The sequence below is a fragment of the Drosophila bipectinata genome, chromosome 3R, assembly GCF_030179905.1.
Source record: "Drosophila bipectinata strain 14024-0381.07 chromosome 3R, DbipHiC1v2, whole genome shotgun sequence".
In the NCBI taxonomy this organism is placed as follows: domain Eukaryota; kingdom Metazoa; phylum Arthropoda; class Insecta; order Diptera; family Drosophilidae; genus Drosophila; species Drosophila bipectinata.
This window is the reverse complement of record NC_091739.1, coordinates 22,852,766-22,861,050: the sequence shown is the minus strand read 5'-3', so window position 1 is coordinate 22,861,050 and position 8,285 is coordinate 22,852,766. Positions and strand designations below refer to the sequence as shown.

Here is an 8,285-nt window from a genome sequence, read left to right as displayed (position 1 = left end):
AGAGTATTAGGCCACATTTTAGGGCACTGATAAGCACTTCCGAAAAACATTTGTTTTCATCCACTTATCGCATATGCAAATGCCCCACAAAGAAACGTGAAACAGTGCCAAGAATATTAGTTTGACATGGACGGGTGGCGACTTTTACGGCCCTACATGGCTCGGCTTTCATTTTCACAAAATAAATTTACTTTTTCGGCGGCACACTTTCCAACTTTCAATTTTCTTGTCCGTCCATAAATGAAATTATCCTCAATTGAGAATTTTGGAGTAGGTTGTCGGTGACACCGTCAGAAACCAGAACTCTGGCCAAGTAAGTGACCTTCGCTGCGAGAAAATGTTCACACACGTTGTGAAAAAACGAAAGTTCGCACATGGACAAAGTGATACAAATCATTCATCAGTTATGCAATGACAAATGTGGGAAAATAAGTTTCTTGGAATGTTGGCAAATAAAAGATCTTCTAAAATTGGATAGATGATCGACGCAAGTCGAACGAAAGCATAAGAAATGAAAGTTACTGTTTCCTTTCTTCATTTGTTTGTGGCCAAATGTCTTGTTTGGGCTTTCTGCCAGACTCTCTAGCCCATTGCATTCATATTCAAATCGAAACGTTTTTCATCGGCTATGCTATTTTTGTTGCCCCGAACTCTCACTTTCATTGAAGTGAACCCCAACTTTATTAGTTGCATGCTGCCGAGCAATGGAATCGCTTAACGGGCCATCAGTGTCGATCGAATAAAAGAAAACCCGTACTCCACAACCTGCGAAGGCGCGTCAATATTACATGATTTATGAGTCATCAATTATGGCCAAACAAATTGGAAATATTGGCTGTCAATCGAGTCATCCTCTAACTAACTAGTCATTCATTGAACCATCGATGAGTTAATCAAGTCAGAGACAGACAGCCGTCAATTATAGTACTCAAAGAATCTTTGCCATTGTTGGTGCATATCTTACCTCAACGAGTGTTTTAATTTTAAAGATATCGAAGATCGAATACTTCGTGATAGTCTAAAAAATTGATTTTTAAAACTCCCACAGAGTAGCCCCTGGGTTTAATGTTTCATATTAATTACTGTTAAATTCTCGAACACTTAGGTGGATTCAATTCCACAGAAGTGCCTTAAAATCTCTTTTTTTTAACAAAATTCTTAAAAAACTCTGTATTTTCACCACTTTTGAGCTCATATATTTGGAGAACATAAATTATATAGAATAGCACGATCATGTTTCGTATGACCGTTGTTGGTATGAAGCTAAGAAGGGAGCTCTTTAACAAGCGATCTACTTTATACTTTTGCAAGGATAAGGATAAGCCTGCAGATAAAGATAAGCCCAATAAGAAATCCCAAACGGACGAGTGCGGAAGAAGTAAGCAAATTTATAAGTTTTATAGATTTCCATTTTGATTTTTTTTAAATCTCAATAAAGGTACAGCTCCAACTGGTCCAAAGTGCAAAACCAAGCCGGGTGATAAAGATAAAGGAAAAGATGGCTGCAAAAAACAATAATGCTGACCCTTTAAAAGTTTCCACAAAATTTCCAACTACATTTACTGAAATAAACTTATTTTAAATAACTTGATAATTTATGTTCTGGATTTAAGGGAAATGGAATAACTTTGATGAACTCACCATTTTGTAACTTATACGCCCATCACTTAGCAGCCAAACATTCATCACTTTGCGCCTCATCAGCAAACTATTATACCCTCTATTAGCAAAAGGCATAAGCTGAATATGCAAAGTCACCCATGTACTCCAGCATCCTCGGCAAAAGTGTGAAGATGATTTGCACTTGGAAAACTATGGATGAGCCTTCAGCTACCGAACATTCCTACGGCAAAGTCTGGACATAAGAGGGGGCGGTATACAGCATCGAGGTTATGGTTATGGCAGCGAATCGTGCCTGGAGTTATGCAAATGAATTGTTTATTGACAGAAGTGTCACTCGTGGCTTGTGGATAAACATTGCACAATAATTTTGACTAATTGCAAGACAAATTGTTAGAAACGCAAACGAGAAGAGCTTTGAAAACCAGGCAACACGGCTGCTGGTCAAGCGGACAACCCAATTTCAGTTAACAGACTGCATTTTTTTCTAGCCTAGCCGCCGGGCATCTTTGGAGCCAGGCTTTTTGGTGGGCGTTTTGTGGTCTACAAAAAAAAAATGGAATAACAAGAAAATGTTGAAAAATTTGTTGGCTACTTTTTTGTTTGAATTATTGAACGTATCAGGGCCCCCGGTCAGAACTAACTGTGCTACGGCTTGAGTTAAAGTCTGCAAAAATATTATAATCTTTATGCATAAATTCACACACCAACTTACAACAATAACCGACGGGCAGTAATGGCAATTCGGGTAACGCACAGAAACGAGTTCGAGTTCGTTGCCTGAGTCTTTTGTTTGTAGATGGCGGATATAAATAGCCATGGACCATTGAGTTTGTGCACTATAAACCTAATTTTGTTGGCTTTTATAGCCTTAATGGATATTCGCCTAATTAGCCATAGACACACGATTCTTCATTAGCAATCCGCGAATGAAGCTTAATCTCCGCCGCGACCGCCTGCATATAATCGAGAATTTCTCTTCTATTCCAGACATGCTGGGAATGTGCGTTTCATTAAACGGCCAGAAATTGCCAAGTCAAAAATAATACTCCTCTGACATTGCTCAGCACGAATGCTGAGTGCCGAATGCCGAAGATATAACAAATGGCTTTTACTGCAAACGCAGCTGTGACCCACAAAATGGCCAAAACAACATTAATTCAACAAATCAAGAGTCAACAAAATGCAGACAATTGCAAAACGGCTTTTCAAAGCTTTTCCCCCACCCGAATGTTAAATTGTCCATTATCCGGCTGTACTTTTCGCTTTCAAAAAGGGGGGAAGTAAATGCCATTATATAGTAGGATTGGATCTCTATCGGGGCCCAAGGAGATGATACGGTTATGTGTGCGCAGCTCGAATCGATTGCAGTCCAAACATATTACATCAGTCCGGTGCATCAAAAGAAAGCCACCGCCGCCAGCCGAAAGATTGAAGCTCATTGAATGCACTTGGGTGTAGCAAAATTCGTAATAGAGCCAGTCCAATGGAGACTATTGAACTCGTTTCACAGTGGGGCATCAGCTAAAACAAATTGACTAAAGTACAGGTCGAGGAAACTGCCCGGAAACTCCCAGAGAGTTCAACGTATTGCATAAGGAATCTAATATAATTTATTTGCACATTTCTAAGAAAGCTCTAATAAATTCATATAATTCATAAAAATAAAAATATTTTATTTTTATTATGAAAATTATGATTCTTGCTTATTTTAATATGATTTTTTACAACAGGAATTTGCATATTCGTTTTTTTTAAGACTTTACCTGTCCCAACTGTAAAGTAATAACCTTTTTTAAGAATTTGTATGACTCTCCGTTGACCAATTATGTTAGGAATATAATTATTTTATAAGGTCTTCATAAAAGACATAAATAATAAAGGGGTTCCATGGAGCACTCACGAATCAAACTCCACTCTGAACCACTGTGACTATCTAACACGAAAACCATTTCAGATTTTGCCACTGGGCTGGCAAAGTGCGAGTGGAATAAAGTCCATTAATATGGGCCAAAATAAAATTGATAATCGTCTTCCGTTAGTGCACCGCTGATGCTGATGCTGATCCTGATGCACTTTTGTTGTTTGAGCTGACCCAGTTGTTCCCACAGATATGAATGCATTCCAATTCCAAGTCCGACTCCGACCGGGCTGGATCCCAACTGATGGCAGTTGTGGGCGGGCTTTTTAGCATTTGCCATTTTCCATTTACCATTTGATATGACAAAAGTCCGTGAAAATGGCAAAGATCTGGAGCCATATAAGAGCACAAGTTGTATGGAAATTTTCGTTTTCTCCTCGGCAGATTTCCCTAAGCAGCCAAGACACCAAGCTCAAAGCCAGAAATAGGAATACCCCAACCCCAGTCCGCCATATTCTATGGGCATTTGGACACTGGGCGATCTCACCTCACCCAAATACGCGACAGCTCAATCAGTTGGCCATGACTGCGTGTTGCAGTTTCTGCCCTGACTTGGCTGTGACTCTGACTTTGGCTTTAGCATTGACTTCGGCTCTTGGCCAATTTGATTTATGTTTGTGCAGGCCGGAGTACTTGTCTCTTCCTAGTTGCATTGCAGTTTCATGTTGGAATTCATGAATAAACATTAAAGCTGCCGAAAATTTGCAAGCCATGGCCACCGATAGAACAATAGAACTCGGACAGGAGATGCTCCATTGTGTTTTATGGACCCTTTTCCACATCGAACGTGAGGTTCAGCTCGAGTACCAATTCTCACAGATATCTGTATACATATGTATGATCTAATCCTCCCTTTGGGTTCATCAGGGAGTTGAGGTTCAGAGTGCCTCGATCGAACTCTGCGCATCTCCACTCCACTGAAAAGTCAAAAGTTCTTGTCACACTCTCGATGCGTGCAGCATTCGCGAATCGTTTTGTGAAAGCTGCCAGAGTCAAGGGAAATTATCGGCTGACTGAGCTCGTGCCTCTGTCTCTGCGGCTTGATTAGTTCAGGTGCTCGCATTGACCCAGAGAACTACATTCCCTCGGAGTTGGACTACGTTTGGCTGCTGGCTTCCGTCTTCTGGCTCACACTTTCGGTGTGAGAGCATCAATGGAGCAATTAAAGTGGGTGAGCTCAGCGGTGGGTATTCCTTTGGATGAGAAGTCATCCAGGCTGTCTCCCGTTAGCTAGTTGGCCAGACTCTAAGTCAGTCAGTCAGTCAGTCGGGGAACGGTTAATTTGGCAAAGAGACGAGACACGAGCAGCTTTTGATAAATGGCCCTTCGCCAGGAGTTAGTCCACTTCCTCGCCTTCGTCCCAGACCCGGTGCTAGTCGAAATCCGCGACTAATCGTTGCTGCTTGGCCCGGGTTAGTTGGCCTGGCTAAATAGCCTCACACCTCTCCACGACACCAGCTCAGACATCGCCTCAGACGGTGGATTTCGGACTCGGACTTGGACATCGACAAGGCGTCTGCTAATATTTCGGGCTGCCAGCGCGGCCACAACTCAATTAGGATGCTGGAAATGATTCATTCTAATCTCAAGTCGGGTATCTGCAGTCATGAAGTCCGCCCCCTCCTCTCCTCTCTATTTTGGCCATCCGTTTACCGTTGCTCGGTGCGGCGGCATTCCCCAAGGCGGCTTTTAAACGCTTCGCTTGTTGTGTCTAGAATTTTGCATGGCCATTTCATTATTGATTCGCATCTGACCAGGTCGTAAATGTCTTAATTTAGTGGCAGTTCCCGTTTCACACCGCGGACTAAGTCTCAGAGTTCTGGCAGTTCTGCAGATACTCTTCCCAGTTCGTAGGGTACTTGAAGTTTCCACCGAATAGATTGGGAAAAAGTGAGAGCTGGAAGCTGGAGGAGCAACCAGCATGGAATAGCCCATCTAATCTGGCAAAGCTCATCTCTTCGCAGGTTTTCCATTTGTTTGTTTATTTTTTTTGGAGTGAACGACTTTAATCGATGGATAACCTGCATGAGCCATCATTAGGGCCAAGCAATTGTTAACACGCTCGCAAGGAAAGTGAAAAGCACAGAAATCGCTGCACTTTCGTTGCATCTACATACGAGGGCGAACGACTCTTAACCTCTACTAATGATTCCCTCTGAGGCTCCGAGATCAATCACTAATTACCACCCGATTGTTGGGTCAAGTTGGGGGGCGTTTCTCTCGCCTGATTAATTGAGTCTTTATTGCGAATTAGTGTTGATCAAATAAAGGCTGGACAAGATCATGGCCAGTGCAATTAATTTACTCATTAGGCCATTTCTGTCGCATTATTGATCTACAAACGGGGAACGCGGCTTCATCTACGGTGCTGACAGTTCTTGGAAGCGACGGATCAACTTGCCCCAGAATCCGCCGATGGATTCCCAAGCGACAGCCGCTTCCTCGTTACAGATAGATCATTTTAGGGAATTCGGCTAACAAGAAGCACTCATAACTCAATTAAGAACCGGGCTGTAATTGTTCCACCCATAGTGGATCGCATGACAAGTTATCGGATGCATAGTGCTCGGGTTTTTCATGTTTGGGATCCACTCCAGTCGAGTGGATGTGTCACCTGTTGCAGCGATGCGAATAGCAGTGACAGGCCCCCGTCCAAAAACGTCGCCACCGATTCCACTCGAAATGCAGCTGGACGACGTGCTAATGAAAAACCTAGCTAACCAACCAACCCAACCAGTCGGATAGTGCAGAAGCAGCATCTCGCACTAGATAACCAATTTAGTCGATGTCCACCGATGATGCGTGTGCAATCGATTGTGCGAAGAACATGTGTTAATTATGCTGTTAAATGGCGTTGATTCGATGTCGAACAGTGGCCAGAATTGATATTGATGTGGACAGGTTGTAAGCTGCTCTGCAGATACAGAACTTTTTCGCGCTGGAAGTGAAAACTGTCTAAAAGCCCGGTCGTTAGGGGTCTGAGCCCTAAAGGGCCGTCTTGGCCCTGCCCGGCTAAACGAAAGTGTCACATCACTCTACGCCAGAGTCGTGTTAACCTTGAAATGAAATAAAATTAAAGTCGTTTACGGCCTGGGCCAGAACTTGCCCATTAGAATGACTTTTGCCGCTCAAGAAAGAGAAACTTGAGCACTTGTCGGTTCTTGGCTTTTATTTTATTTCATTTTTTTTGCGCAGACCTTCCAAATAGAAAGCCAAATGAAAATTAAACACGATTTCATGGTCCTGGGCTTTGGTTTAGTTCTACACTACTTTAATTTTTGGCACGGCCAACAAAGGCCCGAAATGGGAAAATAATTGTGTCTAAGTACAGAAATCGTGTATGTTTCAAGTTTCACACACCAGATCGACACTACATGCCCCCCACGCGGGCACAACCCAAAAAATAGATATATACGTAAACAAAGGCGTCCGAAAATTCCGCTTACTCATTCGATTTGTGGAGGGAATAGATAGATTCGTTGGCATCGGTAGCAGACCTTCGATAAAAAAAAATGTGTTGTTAAACAAATCATTTGCATGCCACAACAAGAGCATGGAAAAAGCACGTCAGATCCAATCGCAGTTCATCAAATCGAAACCGAACCGAAAGTAAAAGGTCCATTAGTTTGAACAAAGGCTATTTAATTGCCGACAAGCTTGGCAGCCTTTATTCTAAGATGCGTCTCGTTTCACCTCCTCAGACTCTACTTTTAGCCGATCTGCTGACGGATAAGTTTCGGTTTTTGTGCTCCACTCATTTGGAATGCGCTGGCTGCTGCTGGAATGACTTTCATTCGATTCATTCGCTTTCATTCACACCTCGGAAATTAGCGAATCGCTGTAAAATTCATTGTTCGTTCGCCTCCTGACTTAACGGTCCCGAAATGACAATTGGCTATTAGCATAATACAACTGGATTTCGTCTACTTCTATTTTCGTTCGAGTTGCCAATTCGACAAGCTGGCTTTCGGTGTCTGAGCTGCTGTCTGATTCCTCGCGTGACGAATGACTCTTGACCCCCAGAAGAATGAAGAAGAGTCGCATTTAAACAGCTGACACATTTCGTGTCTCAGTTCTCAGCTCGTTATTCAAATGGAGTTTCCGGTCCATACACACTCGTACTGCTGTAAGTGTAGGATAGGTACAGCATTTTCACTTTTTCTTTCTTGACCTGGCACTCGAGGCGTCTTCTTTTACTTTTCTCCTCCAGAACCCGCATACCAGGTATGGTACATATGATGTTTACCTATGACAGCTGTCAAGTCGAGTTTTGTAATGTAATTTTCATAAAGTAACACATTTTCACAACTTTTCTCCAATAGGCGAAGGTGCGTGAGAGATTTCCGAAGGTGTTGAAAACAAGAAACTAATGTCTAACTCATGGGATTCTATTTTAAAGTTCGAGAGTACCATGAAAAAACCACCAACGTGACTCGGCGATTCTCATGGTCTTATGGGCATCGATATATCATCCGGATGATCTGAAGCATTTATACCAAATTAAGCCGCCATTCAATTGCCATTCGGCAATTTGCGGTCTTCTCGCAGAAAGCAATTTATCCTACAATTAAAGTGATTCAGATACTGGCGAGATTGTTGCACAACCGAAAAGAAAAGAGTTAAGTTTTCCTTACATAACACGATAATTTCAATAATAATACATAGTGGTAGTAGTGGTGGCAGTAAAAGTAATGTCCAGCCATATTTTCTGCTATCTACAATACCTGTGAGCATAAGTCGTGTT

The 8,285-nt window shown here is 42.4% G+C and overlaps 1 non-coding gene across 1 annotated transcript; it reads left to right on the top strand.

The window, feature by feature from the left end:
* Positions 1-1,012: 1,012 nt before the first annotated feature.
* LOC122321555 (uncharacterized) lies at positions 1,013-1,586 on the top strand. Its single transcript, XR_011443154.1, has 2 exons — positions 1,013-1,378; positions 1,439-1,586. It is a non-coding gene; the product is annotated as an uncharacterized protein (transcript).
* The last annotated feature ends 6,699 nt before the right edge of the window (positions 1,587-8,285 follow it).